Source organism: Amblyomma americanum, chromosome 7 (genome assembly GCF_052857255.1).
Source record: "Amblyomma americanum isolate KBUSLIRL-KWMA chromosome 7, ASM5285725v1, whole genome shotgun sequence".
Lineage (NCBI taxonomy): Eukaryota > Metazoa > Arthropoda > Arachnida > Ixodida > Ixodidae > Amblyomma > Amblyomma americanum.
This window is the reverse complement of record NC_135503.1, coordinates 132,468,556-132,481,800: the sequence shown is the minus strand read 5'-3', so window position 1 is coordinate 132,481,800 and position 13,245 is coordinate 132,468,556. Positions and strand designations below refer to the sequence as shown.

Sequence of the window (13,245 nt, the reverse complement as noted above, 5' to 3'; positions counted from 1 at the left end):
ATTGCGGAGAGCGAATTCGCAAGTTTTAGCGCCTGCAAATAGCTGTTGAGCGTAGTTTTCGCTACAATGTCCTCAAAGCGACGACTGCCTATATCGCAGCTGACGCGAGTGCACTTAGGGGGAAGTGCCGATATGCGCCACGGTCTGCATCTCATGTGCATAAGGCAGGCGGCAGCAGCCGTCGGCGTCGACTGTGGACCACAAATCTGGTTGTTTTCAATAATTAAGTAATGTCCGAACGTATCTTTAGCTAAAGTGATCTAAAATGAATTTTGGTGACATAAGAGAAAGCAAATACAAGCAGCGGGAAGCGCCGGTATTCTACGCGAGGCGTTTCCCAAGCAGGCGATATAGAATCATCGGCGCTAATTGCAGTGTTATCATAGTGTGTAAATGAGTAAAATTGCGATTTGTGAGCAATAGTACGCAATATTTAAGAGAATGAGAACCCACCTAGCGTTCATGCCACGCAAACTAGTAGTACTGTTTGCGCACAGCCATGTAAACAACCTCAGCGCGGGGCCGCAGTTGTCGTAATCGTCGCACTCCTGGAGCACAATGCGCACGCACAGCAAAATGCTAAAAGCTGTACCAGAGTCCTTCAATGCTCTTTCTGGTCACGAAACTCCGGCCAAGTTTAATATAAGGACTACGCTTGCCGCTAGTGGCGCAGCTGTCGGAGTGTGGGCACGAATCGGCCGCGCGCCCTATTCGCAGCGGCTATTTTCGGCCAGCAGGCTCAATTTTTTTATTCGGCTCACTTTCACTTGGCATCTGTTTTTACTGCCGTATGGACGCTACTAGCATTTGCCGGTTATTACCTGAAAGCTTGGCTGCAACATCGAGACACTGAAAACCGCGATCGACGGCGGCCGCTAGTGAACTTGATAGCAGCCGCTTTCTGAACAACGCGCTTTTCTTGCCGATTGTTATGGAACAGCGATTTTTGTACATGGGTCCAGGCTGCGCACTGCTGAGCCATTAATTTTCACCGGAACTTGACTGCACCATGGACGATCTAGCGCAGCGGTTCGCGCTGTGCCAGCCGAGTCCTTGCTTACGTCCAAGTGCATAAGACGAACGCTTATGGCTGGCGCTTACCTTGCGACAAATACTGCAAGCTCGCTGATGCTGAAAACCAGACGTCATTTGAAGAACCGCAGTCTGCGCTTATCAAATGACGAAAGCACCGGAAGTTTGATAGCGCTATCTGAAAAGTTTTTGCTGATGCTTTCGTCGGTGGCAAAGCCAGCTTCTGAATACTCTTGCTGCATACGCCATTTATTTAGTGTTTGTCACGCTGCGACGAAGAATTCGCTGGCGAGTGCAAGTAAATAGTGAAATTCATTGTTCAGTGTTCACTTGCTGGCTGCGTGCTACCAAAATTAGAAACAGGCTGTGAGTGGTCACGCAATAAACAAGAAAAGTGAGCAGTCATAAGACGCCTGGAGCAACATGCACAAAACAAAAGCGATAAGCAAAGGAAAGAGTACACTTGTCCGCCTAACCAACAGGGTCACAGATAGGCATGATCATATGTGTATGCGATAATGAGGTAAAATGTAAAACTTACCAAGAAACACGCACAGTGTTTTGTTACATGGCAGTGTGCCCGCAATAAAATATCAAAACATATATTTGATACTCAAAAACAATATAACGACCCAGATGCTTGTGGTTCCAGTAAAAAAGACAAAATAAAAAGCATACAAACTCCTGAGGAACACACACCCTGCATCATTACACAAAAGCTATAAAGTACAAAGATGAAAATGAAGGCTCAACTCTGCATGTTTTCACATCAGTCCACATAGAATAGTATACATGCTCCTGAGAGACGCCTGTCATGGATTTATAAAAGCCAGAAATCAAATTTAAGGTGGCAGCAATGCTTGCAAGTCTCAAGACTGTAAGACTGACTGATTGGATGTGGAATGGTCACAGGTGATAGCATCCACCATAACACCACCATTTGTTAGGTGCACAATGAACTACAGTACCAGCTTTGATAATATTCCTCCTGTTGTAGCACCAGAGACACAGAAAGTCCCCACAATCTGTGACCAGCCAGCCAGGAAAGGCCGGAACAGGAACACGAGCACATGATCAGCGTCTTTCTTTTCATCTCCTGGTCTTGTATGCTCGGAGAAGTTCACCTTGTCCAAGAGTGCCATGTCCGACTATCTGATGGGAACGCTTCTTCTCGAAGACATCTCATCAAATATTAACACGTCTACAACAAAAACTTTTAATTAGTTTGAACTATAAGGCTCTCATTCTATCTTCAGAATCACACGTGTCAAGCGAAATTTCAGCAAATGTTACCTCGACGCTCTCTGTCTGGAACTGCTTGTAGCTTTTCCTTTAGGACAGTGAATAAATTTGCGTCAAAGCCAAAATCAGCCTTCAGGTTCCGCATGTAGCCATAGATTGTGCGAGGATTTGGCAAAAGAAGATGCTCGTTCTCGTGAAGGAACGTGTCCACGGCAATGGACTTTATCTTGAGAAGGAGACAGTCAAAAGCCACTCCTTTTTGTAACTAGCGAAAACAGAACGGAAATTTTCACTCAGAAACATCTTCAAGGGACTTCAAACTTGAAATGTAGTACAGCATAGGGATACTGGAACACCAGCCTGTATACACATTTACCTACATGACCCTTAACATCGTTTAAATTCGCAACTACATCATGATACAGTAAAAATGATAGTCATTTTATTCATGTTGCAATAATGAATCCTACAACAGCAAATTAAATGCATTATTATGATACGCTTCTGCTCAGTTTCTGACGCGCAATACGAAAAAAAGAAGGCACTCAATAGCACAAAATATATTTTGTGTTTGTCCTAAGCTGTCCAAGCTTACCGTGCAGCTTTCGAAGACTTCAAGTTGGCCTTCATCAGCCACTGGTCAAAAATTACCTTCTGACGCTCTGACAACATTGCGACATCTGCCTCCAATTGTCTCAGCTTGTTCGCCTTTAACACCATCGTCGCCAGCTTTTTCTGGCACAGGCAAAGCTGCTGCTGTGCGCTCCGGAGCTGGCACTTCACTGCCTGTAGCTCCGACAGCGAACATACCGCTTGCTCTATTTGACAGCCAGTGTGTGAGCGTGTGGAGGCACTTGCAGGGTTCAGTGTGATATCTGCAATGAACAGTGAAAAACAGTTGCTCAAAGTGAGGAAATAGGAGACCAAAAAGGCTACGGGAACAACCTGCTGACAAGGAAAGAAAAAATCGCCCAAGGGCGTGAGGCTTACCGTCATCTGCGTGTGCAGTAGTGGACAGGAATTCGCTTGAAGGGCCAACATCATCTGCCACAACGCTGTGCTATGACGATTCTCTGAGCCTTTTTGCTGGCGGCTTCACTCTGAGCGTGCGAGATCGCGGCTTCGACTTGCTCAAGTATGCTGGCAGGCCTTCGAATATTCGTGGAACGGCGTCGGGTCTGAGTTTCAACTTCTCGCGTTACAGCGACACTGCTTCTCCGCTGGCCACGAATTCGTCAGTTCGAATAATATCCGCGGGGTCAAAATGCTTCTTGCAGACGCGGACATGCTTGGAGTCGAAGCTAAATCCACCGCTTTCTTGCCGTGGTATCGCCCGCTTACATAATTCACGCTGCTCGGCGTCGCTGGGCAGACAGAACAGGCGCGACTTTTTCTTGCGTGCCTCTGTAGCCGGAGTGGCAACCCGTCACGCAGCGAGCTTTCGGCATCGCAAATGAGCGTGCAACATGCGCTGCAGTTGTTTATGAAAATCTGGAAAAAAATACTAGCTGCCATACCACAGGTTTCGCAATCTGCATGTGGTCTCGCGGCTACACAGGCGCTCGCTTGCCCGCGTTATAGTGCCTAGAATATACTGGCTAGTGTGCTCAGCGCGTGCCCCGCACTATGCGAGAGGGTGGCTCATTCCGTGATGCCTGCCCGCTACTGTCAATAGAGGGCGCTGCTCGTCGGGAGGGTGCCACAGTCGCAGCTCCGCTCGCTGCGCTGACTGACTGGTCGCCGTCGGTTATGGCGCGTGTATGAGATTTCCACGTGTTTGAGTGGTTGTTTTGCGGCCCTCCTACTTCTGTGCATGTCTTGTGGCTGCTCTGTCATCAAGCGCGAAGCTTCGTAAGTTCGCGAAACAAATGCTAGTGGCGCAGCACGATGTCAAAGGCAAAGCGGCAATGCAAGGAAAAGACGAGTACCGTGCCGCTTTGTTGGAGTGGATACAATGCCGAAAATAACAGATGCGCACATAAGACCAAATAATTTTGAAAAGATGAAGATTGACCTCGCATTTCAACTTTTTGGAGATGAGGTAATTAAGGGGCTTTTCCTGCACCGCCGGCATGTGGAGACTATATACACTCGGGTGCAACCAACAGAAGACTTCGTCAAGCTAATCAATCGTTTGATACTAGTAATGACCTCCAGAGTAACCAACCGTGCACTTAAGCTTGGCAGCCCGTAGATGCGTTTCTTGGAAGACTTTTTAGGATATCGGGACAAGTGGGAAGAACATGCTAAACCAGCTGAAGGTAGTTTTCTATAGGAAAGTACAGCTTCTGGGTTAAGAGTGACAATAACGAGCACTCTAGGCTTGCACCAATGTGGGTTTCAAGTATATATTAACATTCCGTTTAAGCCAAGACAAATTAGAAAACTTCTTTGGGATCATTACATAATCGTCGGGATGTAACGATCACCCAACTGTCTCGCAGTTACTGGTGACTGTCAATTTGATGGCATTTTACAACCTTGCCAGGTCTCCACGAGGTGGCAACTGCTCCCAGGATGTCCAAGCACTGCTGAATCCAAGCGACACCAGTAAGGCTTCTGTTAAGAATGTTTTAGATTCTATGGACAGCTTACTGGACCGAGGAAGGGTCGATGAGGCCGAGGACGTAAGTGACACCCTGGTTGCAGAAAGTGACAGTACAGGATACACAGAAAAGAAAAGCAACAGTGCTCTACTTTACTATGTAGCGGGGTAGGTGGCGAGAACAATTATTGCATAAACAGCGCGAAGTCTGGGATTCGATAGGCACTGCCACTCAATGCACTTAATAGCATGCAAGTTACTGCGTTCATTCACCTGAACTTCAGGATAGTAGGCTAATAATTGCTCAAGGAAAAAAAAAGACATATGCAGCTGCACACGTACTTATCACCTTGAGCCGGAGTGCACGGGGCGCCGACAGGTTCACTCGCCCCCAAGGAATGCGTTTTTTTGTTAATAGCACACCATGTTTTAATGACGCGTTTTATGACATTTGATATTTACTTGAAACGGTTTCTTGATATGACGACGTAATTATTTCATTCGAGTAGAAAGAAGTCTGGTAAGTTGTGTCAACCTTGTGCGGTCGCGTTGGTGTCCTTAGAATAGCGTACCTTAAGTATGCTAAACGCCATATGCTTTTTCATTGCATCATGCATGTGTCATGTTTCATGAGGTAGTGCATGATCGCGAAGCTTGTTTGGAAAGAAGCAGCCGCAGGCGTGCTACTAACAGACACGTGGCGAGATTGAGAGGGGACGCGGCAATGAAAAGTGTTTTCGTTATTCATGCATGCGATATGTAACTAAAATTGGTGCAAATATCAAATTCCTACGCTAGTTTCAGTAATTCCTTTTATTTATAGCTATACCTGGTGCAGTTCTGGGTAATTATAATTAACACCGTCGTCAAGTCCCCCCAAGGTCTCAAATAATTGAGTAGATAGTGCGCAGTTTTTTTATGCCAGCATGTACATAAAGCCCTGTTCTATACGATGGCGCGATTAGTTCTTTTTCTATATGATCAGTACTTATGCATGCATAGTTACATGCAAACGTTTCTTACAAGAAATAACCAACACAGTACTGCACGTGTAGGGAAAAAAATCGAGAGGTTTATTACGCTCCTCAACGTCTCAGGAATAGTTTGCGACAAATGGAATCATTTGATTTTCATGCGAATTACGAAGGTGAGTGATCCAGTCGCAGAAAATGTGAGAGGTCACAAAACGAACCTTAAAGTTTATGGCATCTTCGCTTTCGCTTTGGTCAAAGAAATGCGGCACTGACATCAAAGGAATTACCTCACAATTTTTGACGACCACACTTCTAAAAAGCGTAATTTATAAATTTGTACTCAATATTTTGCTATAATTTTTCGTCACGAAACTAGACTTCAGGGCTAAGAAAGAAATAATTCTAGAAATCAAAAATTTTCACCAAATCGACCAGCTTAACAAGAGGACAAGTCGGCCTGGCTGGTGCGTGGTCATGCGGCTAAAAACAGCGCTAGGCGAGACAGAGGAGATCAGGGACACGACGCTGTCCCCACTTTTCGCACAGCGCGACACGTACATATGTCAGCAGACGATGAGCGCACGTCTGCTCCGACGAAACAAGGCCAGCACTTCCCCTCACTATTGTCCCGAAGTAAAATCATTCCGGCTAGTGCAGAGTGTCAAAACTTGTTTTATTCAATGCCTGGCGCATAAATAAACGGCAGGAACGCTTTCTACATGTTTACTACTAACCATATATACAATACAGTGGCAAACTATTTCTCTTTATAGGCCGCACGTGGCCAACGCGAGCTCGTGTACTTCAACAAATTACTAAGTTGGAAGCATCGACCATTGCTATGATTTGCAGAAACTGGAAACGCGCCTACAAGCCTTGAAAACCCGCGCTCAACACCTATCCGCGACGCCACTCCCCGACCTTTTGCCTACCACGAGCTCGCTAGCGACTGCAGCGTCACCTCGTTTGTTTACAAACATTCAGGAGGTCCATAGCCTAGCAAACACGCTGCCCCGTCTTTTAAATAAGTTTCATGCTGCAAAAGTTGGTGTATCACGAGCATGCCGCAAAAATATACATGATGTATGTGTATTTCACCATGCTTTCACTACTTCCTTATCTCTTTCGTTCCATAAAGTGTTGACCTGATTTGAATAAGCAATGAGATGTTTTTCTCTGAAGTATATTTTTCTGTTGCTTTTTTACCATTTTTTGTGCGCGCTTCATTTCCTCTTCGTCTTTTCTAATGATTTATGTTTATGTATGCTGCCTGCTGCCCTGCATAGTAGGGGCAGAGGGGCATGTCAAGCCAGAATTTCTGGCTTTTTTCCCTCTACCCTCACCATGTATACATGGAAAATGAATTGAATTTAATTAAGTCAAGCCTTATCGAGTGTTGTAAAGCTCATGGAAGATAGCTTTACATCATTTTTGAGCAAGAACAAGTTGCACATGGAAAGCTTACCTGAGCTTGCCAGCCTTTTACATTCCCTAACGTTTCCAACTCTTGCTTGCCCCGACCATCAGAAGCGAACACTGGCAGCTGTACTAAAGTTCTATGTTCTATTGAGATTTGGATTCTTTGTCAAGGGTCTTAACAAGGAGCGAGACGGACAGCGAGAGCGACATGGCCAGGATTCTGGTTCATCCGCTCCTAGTTCACAACGCCGCCACCACGGGCCGCATGAAGTTGAGCTCCTCCTCCTTCTCTTACATTCTTCCTCCCGGTTTGAGAGAGAGACGCTAGTAAGCTTCGCCCATTGTCCGTTTTGTGTGTCCTCCCCTCAAGCCAAGCTCCTCGGGAGGGGGGCACCCTTCGCGTTTCTGTTTTTTTTTTTCCACCCAGCGTGTTCGAAACGGGCTGACTGTGCGGCTCCCCTAGTCTGTTCCTTTACTGCGGTGCAAGAAAAGAAAGAAGTCGGGTTGGGGTTGAAGCGGTGTACACGCCCCGTCTTTGTCCGACTTTGAGGGGCCATTTGTCAAAAACTACTGGCGGTATATATGCACATCACACAAGATATGGCTAAACGTTCCAGAATTGTGCCAAGGCCCAGCTATCACTCAGTGAGTCCAGAGCATAATGCGTGGAATAGAATTTTTTTAGCGCTGCACCCAACTTCTCCCCGTGGGACGGTCTGTGTCTTCATGGTAAATGGTGTTTTGCTGTACAGAAAATCTGATGACTGGTGACAGAACAGAACTAGCGGCCGTATAAGCATCAGTAAGAACCTTGTTTACACGTCAGTGTTTTTATATTTTCGAAAGAGGTTGCAGTTATAACCTGACTCACCATAATTGTCAAGTTTTTTCGCAACGGGGAAAAAAATTACGGACAACAATTAAGTCTACTGACGAGCTGTGAAGGAGAAAGCTTGCAGCGTGGTGTTCGGCTGCGGCGATGGCGTGCTGCTCTAATGCAATGGCCAGCCAAGCTGATCAGTTCACGCCGCCCGAATGGAAGTTGATGAAGGCGACGATACCCAAACCCAGCTCGAGCCCCTGTGCTTCCTTTTTTCGAGTTGAGTTGAGTTGTCGACAGAAGGACGAAAGGAAAAGCACGGGCTTGCTTACTGGCTCAATGCGGAGCCACGCCCAGCTGCCTGCTTGCTGATAGTAAGAGGTGAAAGATGGGAGTAAAGAGACAGAAGAAAAGCGCGCGCAATAGCCCGTAGGCCACGGGCCAATCCCGGAGGCAGTGCAATACCGGCCTGACCTGTGCCAGAGTGCGTTACGCCAAGCCCTCCGCCATACTTTCAAAAATATGCGTAACACCCAAGCCTCAAGGGCCCATATGAGATATTAAGCCAGGTATGTGAATGGCATCCCCCTTCGAAAGCGGACCGGGGATTGAGCCACACCCGAATACTCGATCCTGTGCTTCCTTGCTATCGCTCCCCTTTATATTTCTCCTCGATATCATTTCCCTTTCTCCTCCGCCGGCTGCAGCTCGGGTGGTTAAGATATTAGATAGCAATTGCCACGGCCGGCAACATTATTTTCCTTCGCTTTTGATGCGAAAGCTTCACTATGCTACCTCGTAACGATTTCGCGGTGCTTACGGTTTTAACCTTCAAGTGGGGCCCCGCCGCGGTGGCTCAGTGGTTAGGGCGCTCAACTACTGATCCGGAGTTCCCGGGTTGGAACCCGACCGCGGCGGCTGCGTTTTTATGGAGGAAAAACGCTAAGGCCCCCGTGTGCTGTGCGATGTCAGTGCACATTAAAGATCCCCAGGTGGTCTAAATTATTCCGGAGCCCTCCACTACCGCACCTATTCCTTTCTTCTATCACTCCCTCCTTTATCCCTTCCCTTACGGCGCGGTTCAGGTGTCCAAAGATATATGAGACAGATACTGCGCCGTTTCCTTTCCCCAAAAAACCAATTATTATTATTATTCAAGTGGGCCAGAGGTCAGTCCTCTCACGGCGTGGTTCGAGCGTCCACCGATATATGTGAGACAGTTACTGCGCCATTTCCTTTCCTCAAAACCAATTTTAGAAACTAACCTTGAAAGTAAAAATTGAAAATTGGTTTTTTGAGAAAGGAAATGGCGCAGTATCTGTCTTTCATATCGGCTGACACCTGAACCGCGCCGTAAAGGGAAAATGGAGGGAGTGAAAAAAAAAAGATGAAAAAGGGCCGTAGTGGAGGGTTCTGGAATAATTTAGACCACCTGGTGATGTTTAGCGGGCACTGACATCGCGCCCTATCCACTGAGCCAATGCGGCGGGTTCCCTTCATGGGTGCGGAACCCACTTCGGAAAGTATTTTATTTACGAAACTTAATTTTTCTTTTTCTGATTAGGTCACGTGGTTTTTCCAAACCTCTGGGGAGGACAACGCCTGATTTTCCTCCTTATGAGCTGCTATGCTTTCGCAAAAATGAAAATATGCTGCCTTCTACTTACGAACGGCGCTGATCATTTTACCTAGGCTGCTTGCACACAACATGTGTTTCCTGCATTTATACACAAGTATGGTGACAGGTTGCTAAGCGTACAAATTATTGAATAATACCATTTAAACGTGTAACCATTTTCGGGATGCGCTTGTATAGGAATTGTACCTGCATGCACGTGACATTCTGGCGCCCTAGTTCACTGCCTTTTTCTGCATGTGTGTGTGTGTGTGTTTGTGTGTTGGGCTGAGTGTGTGGGTGTGCGCGCGCGCGCCACGGTAGAGTCCATTGCATGCAGTGGCGCAAAAACGCGGAGCTCCCACTTGGCTTGTCGCAAGTTTGGCTTGGTTAGGAGGGCGAGGGCCGGCTCAGGATGTGAAGCTTTTAAGTTCCATGGCTGATCACCGGCCTGTCTTATGACGTAGGGATAATGTAAACAGAAAATTCGAGAATGTAACATGCAACCAGATCCCTCGGATTTTTTTTTTCATCACATTACTCCGCATGAACATGTCCAGATATCGAGAACCACACGCTCGAGACAACACAGGCTTTTTGCGCGCGTGGTTTTCTTCCACCGGCCTTGAAGAAACGCGCGCGCCCATTTTCATACGACAGTAATTCATGTCCCCATAAAAAAAAGACATGCTATGCTTGATGAATCGTTTATCTTCAAGACAGTCACGTTTCCATGCCCGCCCCCCAAGTCGCCACGTGCTCGTCGGCCATGGCGGCCTCGTCGACGGCGACGTGCGCAAGCAGTCATATCGGAAAAGAGCGGGCTTTCTGCACACCTATTCGCACGCGTCAGACGCCGCCTCATCAACCGTCGTCGGACGACGTGCGAAAATTATCTGGTAGGTCCACATTGGTGGCGGCGCTCACCATCGGGTGAAAATCGCCGGCCTCACGCCGTAAAAACGCCTCATGCATCCCGGTATTAAACGCTGTGGCTGAGCGGGGTTAAGATACTAGATTACGATACCTGGTGACATGACCAAGCGCCGTCACATGTCCGAGATGGGAGGTGCACTAGCGGGTGGCTGTTGGCTGGTTATACGGTCGAGTGCTCATTGCTCGCCGGGCTAAATGTTACGTCATGAGACCATGCGAAATAGCCTGAAATTTCGAATACAAAATATGCAGAGGACACCAAGCCGCAGAAAAGACCTGTTAATGCTATAGCATCATACCAACAAGGCGGAGCTAAGTGTTCCCAAAATTTCTTAATTTCAGCGCGATTTCTTTTTTTTGTTCAAAAGTACTGCTCATAGTGCTGCCGCAATGAGCCGTTGTGTAGTCAAGTCATCAATGTTGTACTTTGCGATCGTTATGGGGTGCTTGGATTTTGATGTAGGCGAAATGCTAGTGGTCCGTGTACTGTTCGATTTCAGTGCATGTTAAAGAACCTCAGCTGGTCGAAATTTCCGGAGTCTTTCACTACGGCGTTCCTCATAGCCTGAGTCGCTTTGGGACGATAAACCATAAACCAAAACGCATGGAAATATTATACGGCCTATGGGAAAGCGTGATGAAGGAGATTCCACAATTATTTTTGGGTGTGACATAACTATGAGGGATCGGAAAGCAAGCATTGCTTTTTCACGTTGTAAGAACTCGCTCAGCGGCAGCTGGAGCTGTGATGCGCCAAACATACCTTTTCACGTATTTGAAAGCACTGCCTGACAAATGTTTAAAAGACGATTAGAGATCATATAACGGCAGCAATGCGTCCCACCCGGTCCTCTTCGTTCCTTCTGTTGTTTTTCGTAACTGATCTATATTGGGATCCAAGTGGAGACACATCACTTATGTTAAAGCTGAAATTTACTAACGTACCCTGACGCCCGGATCTACATGACGTTACTCACCAGCATGGTGACGTGACTCGATTACGACCGACGCTGAATACCCCCGGGAATTCGGTCCCCTCGCCGTCAACTGGGAATGCTGAGGCGGCCGCAGATAGAACATGCCATCGCAAATGAGAATCTCCAAAAGGAGGCCATATTAGGTTCAGGAGTGAAGTTGAAAATAGCGAAAATTAAATGTTGCAATGCGTACATTCAGTTTAACTTCTTCAGCCTACCGAATTTCCTAACCTGTAGAGTGTTTTGCTCAATTCATTGTTCCTGTCCTTTTGTGCAAGTTGCAAAAAAAAATAATGGTGGTTTAGCTTTGGTTAAACCTGGAGTGACGCGATAGCTACAGCTGCCCGAGTGGAACTTGGTCACGTGACCAAACACGTGACCAACAACGTGATCAGCCGCACCACGTGACCAACCACGTGACAGGGTGGCGGCGCATCTACAGGGTGTCAACGCAGCCACAGGGTGGCGGTGCCGCCACCACCACGGCGCCGCCACGTTTGAGGCTCGAAATGCTGCCGTAATAATCGCTACAAAAACTCATACAAAAAATCAAAGCGGCAGTTTACTTGACATGACAGAATACATTTATTATCGCATCACATCATGGCGCAGAAAAAGTCTAAACGATACATTTCGACAGTTTGCTAGAAATACACAATGCACTTATGCACAGAACCAGCTTGAGAAAGTGTCGGTAGTAAATATTAAGTATGGCAAAACTTTACACTTTCTACATCGACGTGTACCACTTTCAACCGCCACACATCACTAGGCTGGTTGTGAGGAAAGGAGAGGTGCAACATTCGCGCTACAATGAGGTCAGCCACATGAACCGCGCCATTTCGCAGGGAACATAGGCAGCCAGAGGTGCACTGCGAAGGCATTTCAAGCGTGCACTGCAGTAATTATAAAACACAATTGGCCTAATCTTGATGAAACCCAAAAAACACAAAACAACACAGCGTGGCGCGATGCAAAAAATATAAACATATCATACATGAATACAGACACAGCGCGTAAATATTTCACATTAAGGAAGATTATCACAAATATGGCGAAGAACGAAGAACATTTACTGCACATATAAGTCGCCACAAGCACAAACAAAGCATTTCACTCTCGTTTAGTCGTACCAGCGAGAATGCGAGTTTTAGCATTGAGTGAAGAGACATAGTAAACCGTTCAAGCTGCAAGTGTGCACATACTGCACTACAAAAATTTTTGATGAATATTTCATTAAAAAAGTAAGAAATGATAAAAACTGAGGCATACAGACTTGTGGAACATCGCGAGCAGGCAATTGCTAATTGCAGGCAATTTTTGCTAATAGAAGTCAAGTCGACTGCTGAAAATATCGTTTTTCTCTTTCTTTGCGAAGCATTTCACGCAGTTTGGGAACTGATTTTACTTTCGTTGAAATGCCAGCAGCTTTCAATTCGGTCCGCAGTTCAACCGCGTCCATATCCTCGATGCAAGCGGGAGGTGTATCCTCGCGCTCCATTTCAGGAGCGCTTCGAGCCCTATTTGTGCGACTCTCTTCAATCATACCCTCAACCCAGTATGAACGATCGTGTTTTTTGTACGCTCGACTTGTTGTTACGTGCGCGCTATTCTCAAGGCGTTTTGCCAGCTTCAGCGCATCGGCGGCCGCATTCCATTTATTGGATCTTGCATGATGCAAATGC

The 13,245-nt window shown here is 46.7% G+C and overlaps 1 pseudogene; it reads right to left on the bottom strand.

The window, feature by feature from the left end:
* Window positions 1-1,901: 1,901 nt before the first annotated feature.
* LOC144098067 (uncharacterized) lies at window positions 1,902-3,722 on the bottom strand (annotated as a pseudogene).
* Between the last annotated feature and the right edge of the window lie 9,523 nt (window positions 3,723-13,245).